Source organism: Corapipo altera, unplaced genomic scaffold (assembly GCF_003945725.1).
Source record: "Corapipo altera isolate COAL_440 unplaced genomic scaffold, ASM394572v1 254, whole genome shotgun sequence".
Taxonomy (NCBI): domain Eukaryota; kingdom Metazoa; phylum Chordata; class Aves; order Passeriformes; family Pipridae; genus Corapipo; species Corapipo altera.
Genome location: NW_020885035.1, coordinates 145,537 through 161,042, shown reverse-complemented (window position 1 = coordinate 161,042; position 15,506 = coordinate 145,537). Strand labels below are relative to the sequence as shown.

At 43.0% G+C, this 15,506-nt stretch overlaps 1 long non-coding RNA gene across 7 annotated transcripts in view; it reads left to right on the top strand.

Annotated features, from left to right (window-relative positions):
• The window catches only part of LOC113959336, a 62,053-nt gene that overhangs the window by 31,355 nt on the left and 15,192 nt on the right, over positions 1-15,506 (top strand). For 5 of the 7 annotated variants that reach the window (XR_003531782.1, XR_003531776.1, XR_003531778.1 and 2 more), the window contains one exon: positions 6,213-6,340. This is a non-coding gene — a long non-coding RNA (uncharacterized LOC113959336). Of the gene's footprint in view, positions 1-4,243; positions 4,347-6,212; positions 6,341-15,506 lie in introns of all 7 variants that reach the window. The other 2 variants (XR_003531779.1, XR_003531777.1) reach the window with 1 other exon arrangement.

Sequence of the window (15,506 nt, the reverse complement as noted above, 5' to 3'; positions counted from 1 at the left end):
CAAGGTGTTGGAGGGATTTCAAGAGCTGAAATATGGAATGGCCAGCCTGTGCCTTGGAGATGTGTGTACCTGTTGCGTGTTCAAGCGTGTCTCTCACATTGGAACATCACACATAGAGGTCTCTGTGCTCACCAGGGGGTTTGGTCATCTGCTCTGCTCTGAGGTCAAAGTGATAGATTGCTACACCAGCATCTCTGTGGTGTGGGGACATAGGGTCTGGTCCGCCTCTCCTGCCTACCAGTTCCTCCTGGACTTCCCCCACCTCTCAGCTCACTGAGATCAGTGGTACATATCTCATTGATCTCAGCAGTGTGAAGTCTTTGGCGTGTGGTTTGTTAACCTGGCTACTCCAGGGCAGTCTGCCTCTCTGTTGTGGTGGTATTCCTGGGTCTGTTCTTCCAGTCCTCCACTTTGAACCCTCCTGATGCTCCACCATCAACTTTTTGGGAGATTTTCCTTGTGTGTGCGCTTTTCCACACGGTTACCACTTCTCATGCTTTTCTTATTATTTTCACTGGTGTGCAGAGCCATGGCACCATATATGACAACTCTTTCCTCTGTCACTGTCATTGCTAAGCAACAGTCACATCTCACTCATCTTGCCCTTATAAACTGCAGAGACTAATGGCATCAGGTTGTGTGTCCTCTTCCTGTGTAGAATTTTATGGTCCTGTTTTTTCTTGGTCGTGTTGACCAAGCAAGGACAGAGGGAGCACGAAGCACTTAAATGAGATCAGTCTCTCATGAAACCTGCACAGAGGGTAACCACCATTCTCCTAGAATGGGAACAGAACAAAGCAGCTTGTGTCACTCTGTGTAACGATCATTAAAATAAGAATGGGAAATAGTACACTTCCCTCATGTCTTTTTGCAGTTCAGGAGTAGATGAATGACAGTTTTGGTTCCTTGTCCTCAGATCAAGGAATGGATGACTAATGTCATTGTGACTGGTGCCATCTAATTGGTCCAAAAGAATTTTCTGGTTGTTCTCATGATTAGCATCACTTCCCATCATGTGCCAACCATTGGAGTGCAAAGACCTCCTTTTGAACTGTCATGTTATGAAGAAGATGTAAAAGTACTGGGTTTATGAAGCAATTCAATGTATATAAAGTATCTATGAATCAGTATTCTGATCTTCTTGTGCAGCAAGTCATGATGACTGATCTATTTCTACACTTGCTAATTATATTATGTTAAAAAATACTTGGTGTTGAAGTGACTTTTATGCAAAAATTCTGTGAAGTTGAAATTTAAGAAGGACTCACCAGGAAGGTATAACTGAAATATTTTGCTTTGAGTCAGTTTGATCCATTTCAAAACAGTTTGTTGTGTTGCTGTGGGTTACTTAATGTTGAGTCTGAGCCATGTGTGTGAACTGCTCTGGTATTTTTGGGACAGGTAGCATTGTATCTTGGTTATTTCTTACAGCAACCTCTGCATTATCTAACCAAGGGTGTGTTGCAGTCTCCCTTCTTACCTACTGTAGTGCTGGATCACAGGGAAAAAGGGACAGAGAATCTCACTCTGGACAGATGAGACAAACTGATGTCAAACTGGGTCAAACCAAAATATTTTGCTTTGGTTCAACTAATTGAAATGAAGTGTTTCAATTCAGGAATACCAAACCACTTCATTTTTTAATCAAAAGGAAATAACGTGTTTGGCACTTGCTAATGTCAGATTTATGAAGGCAGGGGTGTGAATTTCTCTTAGATGATGAAGAAACAGGGCTCCACCATAGTGCACCACACACCAACCTAGGGAGAAAAGGGCTTTTATGCTCAGTTTGAAAGAAAGAAGTTACCAGTTTAAAGGAGCGAATATTACAGTAGCACCTTTGGAAGGTTAAGAGGGCAATATCAATACAAACATGAGAAGAGAACCTGACATTGTAGCACAGACTCAAATTAAATACTTAATAGGCATGTTAGAAATTTGCTGGGATCAGTCACAGGATTGAAGCATTCATACAGCTCACTCTGTAAGGACAGGAGAGATGGAGCAGCATTATCCATGCTTCTCCTGAAGCTGTGGACTGATGAAGGACAGACTTGGCTGGGTGGAGTTAGAAAGAGAGAAAGAGCAGATCCTATTTGACAGGTGGGTTTAATTTAAACCACCTGCCTGGGACGAGTGGAAAGATGCTTTTGATTGACTCTTGGAAGCACTTTTTAGCCAAATGTCAGTGGCAATGGACACTTCATGTGGATATTGCAGGTAAAGGCAACATGGCAAAAAAAAAAATCAGTGTATCACCATCTTGGAATATGTTGAGGCAACTCTGTTTCACAGGGTGAAAGTTACTGGGGAGCTATTTTAGCTGAGCTTTAGCAAGGAGGACTTACCTGTGCACAGAATCGCAAGCTGATTTGGGTTGAAAGGGACCTGTAAAGGCCACCTAGTCCAACCCATCCCTGCAGTGAACAGGGACATCTTCTACTAGAAAAGGCTCTCAGGGCCCTGTCCATCCTTACCCTGACTGTGTCCAGGGATGGGGTATCCCACCACCTTGGGGAGCCCGTGCCAGTGTTTCACTGCCCTCATTGTAAAAAACGACTTCCTTACATCTACTCTAATTCTGACTTCTTTTAGTTTAAAAACATCACCCCGTCCTATCCTACAGACCCTGCTAAAAAATTTGTCTCTGTTTTTTTTTTGTTTTTTTTTTTTTTTACAAGCCCCCTTTAAGTATTCTGAAGAAAGAATGGTTAATGAAATTAGAAATATGAATCCACGTAAGAAAGAGGTTTGGATTCCTGGACAGACTGTCAGTTTGTACAGACCTGGATTGTAAAATTATTTTAAAACATTAAAATTGCCAAGAGTAGTTAATGTTTAACTAACGTAATTTCTCAGTTTATAGGGCAACTAGTATGCAGTAGATATTAGACAGATATTCATTTAATCTTGATCTTGGCTTTCAGCATCATCCTTCGTTATGTTCTCTGACTGGATTACCAGTCAAAATTTGAGTGATAAAACTGGGTAATTTGACCCAGTCAGAGTTGTCTGGTTGGACAAATATGTTGATGAGGTGATAAGGTAAGGAGATACAGCTCAGATGTTCTAATTGCATGAGTAGTAAAACCATGGCACAGATAACTTAGGGAGAAAGTGGAATATTCTTGACTGAATTTTTGCAAGAACAAGTGTGGCAAATGTTTTTCAGAGACGGTCTAAATTATTTATTCTGCTTTACAGCAAGGGAGGAGATTAAATAATCCCTCCAAATCACCTCTAGGCGTGGATTTTTAACGTTCTATTAAGTGGGCACTTTAGGGTCTTTTAAGATCACCGATTCTCAGGTGGGGTCAGGACAGGGAAAGACAAGGTACTATGGAAATTTTCCTCAGGGTAGGTGTTCATACAAGTACAGTTTTTGTGTTTTCCTTTTGTATTCTTTACCTGCTCTGCAGAACCTAAGACAAGAATGCCCAACTTCCCAGGTTGAAATACTGCACATCAGACCAGCAGAAGAGGCTACAGCAGTTTATCTGAAAATGTTAAAATGTATTTGCATAAGCCTGATTTTATAAAGAGTTGTGCTCCAATGATGAGGAACAAAGGAAGGGCATGTGATAGAAATGTGCCATGTAAACAGCTCAGATTGCTCCTAGCAATTACATGGTTCTAAATGGGTAACAGATCATGAACTGTATTTGTAAAGATTATTCAGCAGTTTCAAAAACCAAAAATATTTAAGAAAATCGTGCCTTTCTGGAGGCATCTGGCAAACAGATAAAGAACTGAAGTTCATTAATGGGTGAGTCATTGCTTCTGTGTCCTTGCCTGAGATACCCACACAAAACTCTTACTGGCTTCAGCAGGTGGTGTGGTCAGCCTGAAGAAGAGCATGGCCTCTTGGCCAGGCTCTGGTCTGATTTCAGTCTCACATTGCCTAAAATCACCCACAAATCAATCAGAGAGGAAAGATTGCCTCAACCAAGGTCCTTCAGCACTCTTCTTTCTCCCGTTCCTCTTCTCATCCTGCTCATTGCATCTTCTGCTCCTCTTATGCCCAGGGTCTTGCTGGCCCTTTTTCAGGGTGGTGACCACATGGCCGATCTCTCTACAAAGCCCTGACTTATGGGTGATAGCCACAGAACTTTTTGCCTTTGCTTGGCCATCACCACTTTCTTCCAGAGTACCTTGCCCTTGCTACAGGGATGGTTGTTGCTCATGAAGCAGGGGCTGAATTGCAAATTAAAAACTTACAGTAATTTTATGTACTTTTATACAGAATTACAGAAGTACTGATTTAATTGACTCCATGGATTTGCAACCAGCAGTTCAGCAGCTGCTTCATGAGCCATCCTTGCAGGAGGTGAACGTCAGAGGGATGAGTGAGTTGGATGCTGAGAAGTGGGAATTGATCTAGTCATCCCAAGAGAAATCATCTCCATTTGTGAGTCAAAGCCTGCCATCTCTTGCCTGAGATGAAGGGAATCTCCCAAGGGCAACTTATCTTGCACGATCTCATCACTTGAGATCAAACATCACGATATGGGGTCAATAGACAATTCTAAAAGTGCATGCAAACCTCCGTTCAAATTCACATACAGCTCTAGCCAAAACACAACCCAAATCATGATCCAAATAACCTCCTCCTCAGCCCACCTTCATTGCTGTTCTGCTTCAGTGGCAGATGCAGCACAGAAAAGATGCCTGAATGCTTAATTCAGAAATTTACTGTTTAAGGCATTACTTGTATGAACACCAGCGTAACACGTAGAATACCAATGCCCTAAATTTAGTAGTTTTGTCTGAGTCATTTTCACTATGTGGGAGGGCTGTGAAGACACTCCACAGAGTGGAGAAACTTGCTGGTGGTGTCTGTCCAATTAGATTATTTTTTTTAAAAGTCAGAACACAGCAGAACTACAGATATGTTTGTGAGTAAAATGCAGTTTTGTTGCAGACTTCAGCACAGGAGTGGGGGGGGGTGTTGCTCTCCACCCACTTCAAAAGCTGAAGTTGAGTTTGATTGATACGTATCTCTGACACTGAAATAGGTACAGAATTTTTCATGACAGCAACACACAGACACAGGTAAACACTTTGGCTGCGTGACTGGGACGTGGTGTGGTGTAATCCCCAGATTTGTCTGTGCAGTTACATCTTATTTTCAGATCTCCTAGCAATAGCAGCTGAGTTGATACAATCCTACATGTTACCAACCAGCAGGCAAAAGTTATTCCTGGACTTACTCACTGAGGGATGAAATGTCGCACTGAAGAGCAGGTGACTTCTGCATAAGTCATTCAGTAGGGCTAGAGATACATGCACAGGCTTTGAATAGATGTGGGTGCCAGTAATTAGGTGTGGATGTGAAGGAGGCAATAAGACTTGGTGTTCTGAGCTGGTAACACCTTTCTGCCAGTCTGGATTTTATCCTTGCTCCGTTACCCTTTCTGCATGAATGCAGCTGATTTCAAGTTGATATGAATTTAGCAATTTCGGTTTAGAGATTCTTTCTGGGACCCTGTGGAACAAAACTGCTCCTCTCCTCCAATAAAAACCTAACTTCAGTGCCTTATTTTAGCCAGAATCAGTCATGTTTTTATTCTGAATAAAAGTTAGTTCTAGCTCGACTCCTGCACTCTGGGTTTGGAGCGGACTCTTCCTCGGGCAGAGGTGAAGGGTGTTTTCATGCACTGTATCCTGTCTGATATCAGCCATGGCAGATATGTAAACATACTTGGGCTTGACCCTATGAACCTGATTCTCATGAGTGGTGCCATAGAGTTCAGGGCTCTGCTCACACACACCAGAGGATTGATTGTAATGTGTTTAATGCCAATGAGATGAACTCTGTTCCTAGAGAAACTTGAGTAAAATCAAAGGCTTGTTAATAGAAAAAGTAGTTAGCTGTTATCCTAAACAGAGCAAAATGCCAAACAAAATCCTGCTCTGCTATTTGTTCTCATGCTGGCATTTAGCTGCCAGGAAGCACCAGTCTTATAAACATGAAATTATATCCATGGTAACATGCAAGACTTGTTTAACTTTGAAGCATGTTAAAAGGTACATTAAAAAATTTTCTATTTTACTGTTGAGAATAGCACTTATGACTTTTAACTCAGCCTGAGAGCTGTTGACTGGTGAAGGTAAGGGCCAGAGGCACAGCTCCTTCCTCAGAGCACTTGTTGTTGCTACACATTCCCAGAAGGTATTATTGCTTAAATACAGCTTGTGTTTTTTTTACCCAGATTTCTTTAACTGGGAAGATATGACAGGTTGTGATACTGGACTGCAGTGAAGCTCCACCTGTGCTGTTCTACCCTTCATGAGTGAGCAGTGCTGGGCAGTGCAGCAGGCATGCTCCTGCCCTTTTCAGGTAAGTACTGGATTCAAGGATCCGGCTTTGTGATATGGCATCCTGGGATTATAAGCACTCTGCTCAGGAGCTGCTTAGTGACTCCTACATCATGCTAGAAAGCAGACATTGCTCACAGAGTGGGAGAGCAACTGGAGCAGGGCGTAGACTGAATTTAGTGTCTGGGCTGGAAAATGTATTGGGAAAAGTAGCAGAAAGATCCCAACTTTGAGCAAAAGCTGAAGCTGAAAACTGCAGATGGTTTTCTTGTCTGTACGATAACGTCAAACCCAAAAAAGGGGAGTTTTCACACACTGTTGTCTGTTTAGCACAAAGTGAAAATTATGTACTGGAAAATGGAGCCCCATGTCTGGAGAAAACAGCTCTGTCTGTACCTATAAAATCCCATACAGGGCTCTGTGGAAGCTGGGCTTGGCTGCTTTGAGGAGGTCTCTGAAGTCTTGAGCTCTGTTTATTGTGGAGTGAAGGGAGGGAAAAAGACCAATGGGATGTGCCCTCAGTAGCTTTTATCTATTAGCACCTGCATGATAATGCCACTTGAACTGTGCAAGGAACCACTTCTAAAAACTAGAAATTCCATCTGTAAGGGCAGCAGAACAGTCTGTACTGGTTATGAGGGCAGTGCCAGAGGTCACAATGGTTACAGGTGGATTCCACAAAGCATGTGGAAAAGAAGGACAGAAGAACAGGGTGTTCTGGTAGCTACTCTGTGTCCCTTGAAGCAAGGGGCTGGTGGATGCAGTAGCCTGGATGTGTCTGGCTCTGAAAAGACAGCAATATCTTTGAAGAATACACATATATTTGCTGTCTTCTCTTAGCTGTTCTTCAGGGTTCTGCTTTTTTGTGTAGAAATTTAACAACACATGTGCTGGCATGAACCTGTCTTAAAAGAAAAATGGAGATAATGTATCAGCACAGTCTGACCCCTCTCTTGGGTAAATCCCTTTTTTTAGGAGAGACTCAGACCTATCTCTAGCTGGACAAGGAGGTTGAGCTGTGCCTTTTCCACTTTTGTAAAGTGGACACAGACCATGTGTTCCAGAAGGGTGAATGATTTGACACTGTGCCTCAGTTACTGGAGGTCTTGTGTTCAGCCTGCGGAGAAGGGAGTGTCTGAAATGCCTTGCCACTAAACTGTTGGATGCTGGTGCAAGGGGAGAGAGCTGAAGCACCAGGGAGTACCAGAGTAGCATCCTGGGGGCCTGAATCCACAGTAACTTTTTACAAGCGACTTCAGTGAGAGTCGTCTGTTCCATATCTTTTAAATACTTTATCTTCAGGTGCCTAGGATGAGAGCCTAGGAGCCTGAAGTACCTAATTTTGGAAAGAAAATGACTTTTTTGTGGGAAGTTTCCTTAAGGGACTTTAATGGTCATTGTGTAATGAACTTTGGATTCTGCCTTGAGTGCTGGTGTCCCTCATGGGATATGCACAGATCAGCCTGCAGAGTTGTCAGTACAAGGCATATTGCTGTGTCAGCCCTGTAGGTGCTCTGGTCTTTGCTCTGGATCTTAAATCTAGTCACGCAATTCTTCTCCTCTTGCAGGATGATGGTATCTCTAGCCCTGTCTGCTGGGTTCTTCCTGCTTTCGTGCTGAAGAGGTGTGTGGGAGAAGGTGGCCAGGCATATAGTGGTTGTAACAACCTTCTACTGATGGAGGCACAATGCTGGTGTGTGCTGGCAACACACCCAGCAGTGGATGCAGCTATTTCAGCAAAACTGTGCCATCTACTCCTGAATCTAGTGGGAGCAGGAGAGAAACAATACTTGCAGAAGTCTGGGTTGGAGGGCAGTGGGGTGTGTGTAACAGCTGAAATGGGGTGCAATGCTAGCCATGGGTTTTAACCTTCACATTCCAGTGCACACCACCAGTTGTGTGCATCTAGCTGGGATGTCTCCTGCTGCTGTCATTTCTGCTGGGGAAAGCCTCATTTAAAAGGTCCTTGGGCACTAGCCAGGAGAACTGTGGCACCGACAGGGACATGCTGGGACCCAAGAGACTCCATTAACTCAAGGACTTCCCCTAACCTTAGCAGACCTCAGGGCAGATGTCCAGCACTTGGATCCTGACCTCAGACCAAACGCCTCTGTCAGGTATCTCTGAGGGGAATTTAACTGAATTTTCCTCATTTCATCATTAAGTGCCCACTGGTGGGTTCTTCTGTTGAAGAGACAACAGGACCCACTGAAAGGCTATTTTTCCATGAGGGTAACTTACTGGTGACAGCTTTGGTGGGTGGCTACTGAACCAAGTGTCAAAGCCAACATCTAAAATGACCTTTAGGCTGTTTACTCAGAGCAGTAACAGACTCGCCCCCGACTTCCTGATAAGGCCATCACTTATCAAGAAGTAAGAAGAGCAAGTGGCTAGATATGGAAATCATTGTGGGAGTGAACCTAATTAAAAACATACAGCATCGTACAGAGGCAATATTACTACACTGGTAACCTTTGCCTCTTCTGTGGAATATGTATACAGAAAACAGGACAATAACCAGGAATTGGGAAAAAAAGAAATATCTATTCAAAGTCAATTCCAAAACAAATGGGAAGCCTTCTCTTAGACAGACAGACGTGTATAATTTAATTCAAGTGTCTCCTCATGACCTATGATTCTTTTTCCTAGCTATGCAGTAAAGTATCAGAAGTCAACAATTTTCATCTCACTTAGGTGAAACTTTTTAGAAGAACAGTCTAAAGTAAGCCAAGAGATTAAGTAGACACTAAAAAAATTCAGTAAGATCTTAATTTAAAAGCTGGATATGCAGAAAGCTAAGTATCAAATAGAAGCCAGTGAGTCTGGTTTTCACTCTGAATTAGAAAATTAGGTTCTTACTTTAAAAAAGTTTCTCCATAATCATAAGACAAATATATACTTTAATACTTGCCTTGAGAAGTGCTTGGGTTTTTAATGGATTTATCTCAATAAGCTATGTTGTAGCATTTCACCATCTCAAACTAAACTTGTTTTTTTGCTGATGTTCACCTGGCTTTGTTCAAGAGGTTGTTTTTTCTTTTAATTAATCTTTCTGTTTATTTGAGTCAAAATAGCAGCACCCTCTAATCCCACTTTTGTATTTGCTAGAGAATGTCTAGACCGGCTAGCGTGAGGGTTTTCATCCTGGAAGGTTTTAGTAAGATCCTTCTCCACTTGCTATAGACGTCACACAAGCACTGAAACTGAAAGTTTCAGATGCGATACAACACCTAGCAATAAACTGTTTCACCTTTTTTTTTTTTTTTTAAAGGGAAAGAAGTACCATCTTTTGGCAGGGTTTCCTCTCAAAGCTCAGAGACTTGCTGATCTGTCGCGTAGATCTGTACTGTGGTTGCAAAATATCAAAACAGAACTAAGGATTTTTATATCTACTCTTCCCACCCAGCACTCACAGCTCCTTCCCCCTTCCCTGTCTGTCGGGTAGTTTCTGAAGGCGTTGAGGAGACGGGAAGGGAAGGAACACAGAACTGACCACTGGACAGATAAATGGACAGCAGTGCCAACAACTGAGCCCCATTTCTTTAGGAATACAGCCTGAAAATGCCTTGCTAATTAGAATGGATGATGAATATTTTATTTCTTGAGGAAAACTACAGGTTTTTTGAGGGGAGGTGGGGGAAAGCGAGGTAGAAGCAACTGGTTTCCACGTCAGATTAAGGAACTCGGAAGTCTTCCGGGCAAATGGTCCATTCTCTTCCTTATACTCTGGACTTTTTTAATGTGAATGATGGTTTTCTGTTGTCATGTGCTGTTGTGATACGTTGTGGGAATATTTGGCAATGATGCATGTTGGACATGGAGTCCAGTTGCAGCTGTTGGTCCATGAAGGATAATGACATCCAAACCGTAACTCCAGTTAAGTCACTGGGATGTTCTATTACTTATCAAATTTTGGAATTTTCATTGCAATTTTCTATGCAAAGCAGGCATTTGGAGTGGAAAAGGTCACTTTGATAAAAATCCAACTTTTCACTAAAATCAGTTCTCTTTAGCACCCTGTCCCAAAATCTGTTATGTTCACAGCGTTCCAGAACAGCTTTGCCATCTGTCAGAAGCAGTTTTAGGTAACAAATTATTCAACCTAACTGTGCCCTATCTTTGCCACACCAGTTGTGTGTGTCTTTGAACTTCCTTGGGATAGATAATCCCAAGGCTCCCCAAAGCTGGTAGGAATCCCAAGACACTGAGGGGGAAGCCCTAGAGCCAGGAAACAGAAATGTCCTGAGGACATGGGTGTTTCTGAAGTACCAAGCCCCCTGCTGAGGAGAGATATCTTCACCTACTACTGCAGAAAGCTAGTGTGTTCCAGCACGGAGGTAGTGCTGTTCCAGAAAGGAGCGTTTGTCTTGCTCTCCCTTTAAAATGGATCCTCCTTTGCATATTGTGTATGCTGGTAGGAGGTGGGAGGTCACACTCAGACTCTTCCTGACAAGATCCAAATTCATATTATCCACCCCCAGTTACTGTCTAAAACATGTGAAAAGTGCTCAGATAAGGGATTCTCTTTCAGCCATGTGTCCTAATCACTGGGCTGAAGATTCAGCCCTCTTTGCATCAAAGCCTGAATTTTTGTTGCATGATTTCAGCAGGTTTAGAGGGGAGTCCCCTATCCAAAACACTGTGGTTAAGGCATTTTTTGAGGCGGTGAGAGACAAAGGTTTGGACTGATGAATACATATCTTATGCTTCCTTTCAAGAGCATGCTAATTACAAGAGTGTGATATGAGAAGCAGACAGTGTTGCCACTACAGAATTGGTTACTCAGCCTGGGTTTTAAAAGCAAGTGGCCCCAGCCAGGTTTGAGAGGCCAGGCAGCACTGGGTCAGTGTGCTCGCAGCTGTGCTGCCTTGAATGTGTCCTTTCTGGGGGTTGGGCTTCAGTCTGGAAGGGATTTCAGTCAAGACTCTAAACCTGGGGAATATCTTGGGAATACGGGAGGCAGTCAGAGGGCAGGGGCATGCCCAGCTCTGGGGAGGGCAAAGGGGAAGCCTTTTCTGTCCGCAGTTTAGGGCTTAATTTTCTCCAGAGGCTGATTTGTAAATGCAGCATGTCACTATGAGAGTTGTTGAATATTTTGTCCTAAGACCACTAATGATACCCACCACATTCACCAGTTGGTGCAACAGATTTACCCATCATTTCTGAATTTAAGTGAATGGGACTTAAATGTGGTTAAAGTTTGGGGGTGGGGGTGGGGTTTTTTTAAGTCTCTTGCTGGACTGGGACTTTTAAAAGTATTATTTTGTCTCCTCAAGTCTCCTTCAAGATAAGGTTTTCTTGTATTCTGAAATGATGTGGCAGAAGGCAAAAAATAATCTTGTGACTCATTAGGAAATAAACAGAGGCATAATTGCCATCTGTGTTGCAGTCCATTTAATCTTTTCTCTCTCCAGTCATGGAAAAAAGTTCATAGAAAAAGTTGAGGTCTGCTTTTGTGATATTTTTGAGAGAAACTAGTTTAAAAAAAATTACAGAAAAGACAGGCAAAAAAAAAAAAAATAAAGCCCCAATACTGGCTCTATACATTATCTTAGACAAAATGGATTAAATTTCTGACACCCTACTCATCAAATTCTGACCTTGATTTGACCCCATTGGCTTTTTACTGTTTGATGTTCTCAAACGATTTGGTGCCACTTTTCCTTAGTAGTGCAGTTAATTTTGAGTGTTGGATAGAGATCAATAGTCATAGCTTGAAATTGGCACCTTTGGAGGAAAAATATGTTGTATAGCAGTAACATAGATTTGATAGTACTTCAGTTAAGAAAATGGTGTACTCTTTCATTATTGTTTTCAATGACAGTATCCAGAGTGTTACTTCATTCTCCTAGCAAGCTTCTGACAGTCTCTAGTAATATCTTATCTATCAAAGAGTTTTCATTCCTCTCCTTTCATGCTTGACTTCTGGAGTGGAACTTTATTTAAAAGGTCCCTGAAATTAGAAAGAATGACCATGGCACTTCTGCTATCAAGCTGCTCAGTAAGAAATAAACCACCTTACTTCTAGACTTGTGTCTGGCCTCCTGCTTGCCCACATTGAAATCTCATTGATTGTGCTGGCCGTATGGGGGAAGCTTGGCTGTCAGGAGGAAATAAGTGGCCTGTTGGATAAGATCTAGTCTTCTCATAGGTAGCTGGTTTGCATACTGGCATTAAAAGAAAGGGTGGGAATGCCATTCCTGCTTTTGTCCATGTTGAAAGTTCCCTGTGCCTTGCTTTTAGCCCATTACTGCAGTGAGAGGTGGGCCTCCATTTGAAGAGGGTGTTTATTCCTTGGAGTAGCTGCCTCTGGAGTATCCAGCTCCTCTGGAGTACTGGCTTGGGGCTCAGGCAGTCTCTAGGGCACAGATTTGCCAGGACTCTGCTCCTTTCTGTGTAGTCCCACTCCAGAGCACCTGGTACTGTGGAGGTGTAATGAAGCTCTTCTTCAGGCTTCCATCAGTGCAGGTACTGAACATTTTGGGGAGTTTTCAGCATGCCACTAAAATCTGGCCTCTGGTGTGCCCTTCCTCCAGTGTAACTTTGGAAGTCCTGACTAGTGTAATCCAAATTTGACAAGTGGTTGGAAATGTCTTTTTGACCAAATTCAGTTGAATTATATACATGGAGGTGGGGAAGAAAATGCAGATAGGCCCAGGAGAGGAGAGGCTGTGGAGAGCAGCAGTGGGGAAAGAGATGTCATGACAGTCTTGGGTACAAAGAAATGTCAGCCATGGCTTGTGCCTTCTTTGTACCAAAGAAGAATCCAGTCTTTGGACACAGATGAATAAGGAACCTGGATGCAGTGTTCTGCTGCTCCTGGAGTTATTTGATTAATTTTGACATATTTCCTAGGAAAATTGGGAGCACCTCTGTTTCAACAACTACTTGAAAAACATTCCCATGACTCTCCCCAAATCTTGATGAAGTAATTTGTTTGTCAGGTGCCTTCTGAAGAGCTTGTTGAATGCCAAGCACTAACAATTTCAGATCAGCAAAGTCCTTAGGGTTTTTTAGGCTATTTGCTTGAGAACCAAGTGCCCAAACACTTTTTACACCAATCACACACTTTTTACACCAATATATTTTTACAACTTGGAAGCCAAGTTGCCCAGTTTAAAACCATATCAGCTCCTGTTGATTTTGTTCCCTCAGTCACGATACCTAACCTTGTCGGGGAAGAGCGTGCATAATGTGCAGAGCAGTGGTTTGAATGGTATGGAGGATCTTTGAATGGTGTAAATAACTGACAGTCCAAGAAATTCAACAGAGCACTGCCCATTTACAGTCACTGAAGATCTACCCCGTGCTATTAGTAGGAAAGTCTCTTTGGATCAAAGGAGCACAGGGAGAGACTTCCAAAAGGCAAGACTGTCTTACTTTGTTAAGAAACCTGTGGTATGTCATTATCAGCCCTTCCTACCCAGTAATCAGAAGTGACGGAGTCTGAACGCAAATACAGACTGCAGGGAAAATAGAAGGGCAACCAGGGCCTGTTTCCAAAGGATTCCTCCTGCCTCTGGAATAGTCACCTCAGCAGAGATGGCTCTGAATGGAAGCAGTAATGGCAGGTGCACAATGATGCTTTTTGTGAAGAAGTGAGGACTTCTGGCACAGGGACAGGCTGCTGAAAGTGGTTATGTTTTCCTTTCTGCTTTTTTAGAATTCAATCTCTGGAAAGTGTGTGCAGATAAAATGGGGAAGAAATAGTTCTCCATGACCCTAGGGCTGTTTAGCAGAGGAGCAAGGGCAGAGTGACGGATAATGACTGCTGAGAAGGGATACTGTAGATACCCATGACTCATGCTCTTTACCTGACAGCACCTCTGAGGCCTGTGGATATGAAAGGGAGTTAGACCTTGTACTAAGGAGCTCCACACTTTGGTTCTCTGACTCAAGTCTGGAAATGCTTTGTGTACTGCTTTCCTGACATTTATCACCTCCTGAAGGCAATTACATTTAGCATCCCTTTCAATAGGCCTGTGTTCTTCCAGCCACAAGCCCTCAGCCTGCTGTCAGGAAGGCTTGGACCTGCCAAAGCAATGCTCTCCTCCTGTGTGACCTGAGTTTAATTGCAGCTGTCAGAAGAGGTTTTCCCTGGTGGTCACACTGTGAGTGTACCGAGATACCAACTTCTCAGATGTGTGGCTGGGGATCATCCATCATCTTATAGAGGGAAGCCTATGGATGCACATGTACATGAGGGCTGAAAACTTCAGTTCCTTTCCAGGGTCTGTCTTTGTGACAGACTCCAGCCGTAATCAGTGAGCTCATGATAATTCACAAATTCCTCTCTGGAGACCAAGCCTTGATGGTGCTGAGTACCAGCAATTCCCATTGGCTTCAAAGGCTACTGCAGATGCTCAGTGTCCTGGTTGTATCTGTGGGACTGGCCCCAGGCCTCACCTCCTTCAAGGGGGTCATACTGTAACACTGCAGCCATTCGTTCCTATCTGGTGGATCCAATTGCCTTTAGATACATGCTGTTCTCCTTGGCTGGGGTTTGTTACTGATGGAATGAAGTTAACACACTGCTTTAAATCCAGTGTAAATCCAGGAACAAAGATTTAGGAAAAATAAACCTTTAAAAAAACTTTATCTTGACTACAATTTTCACCATCCCCTGAAAGATTTGAGATGGGCCATCTTCTCACATAACCTCTGTGACACATCTAGGTCCCTGGTCAGCTGCCTTCCTTCCCAAGTTCACTTTTAAACCTAAAACAAGGATTAGCCTTGTCTCCCAACAGCCATTAAGTGTGTTTTGAAAAGTGGTGCCACTGTAGCTGCTTCTGCTCCTCTTGTTTACACTGTTCCTGACTGATACGTTTTCAGTGCCAAAGTACATTACTTGTGAGTTTTTCTAGAGCAGCTCCTAAACTGTGCCAGAGCATTTTCCCAGTTTATGTTATCAGCTGTTCAGAGAGGTGTTTAACAACTTGATTGACTATATTTTGGGTGATGCCATTGATTACACATGCACTTACAGGTAAGACAGGCTTAAAAATGTCTTGCTTGGTCTGGAGTGGAGCCCTTAGTGTGCTCTGCATCCTGCAGTTCACCAGGAGGGCTGGATGGCTGCACAGAGCACAAGCAAACTCCAGAGCCCTGAAGAGGTGAATGGAAGAGAGTAATCACTGGGAGACTTTGCATATGAGATTTGATTGCCTTGCTGAATCTGGGGATTC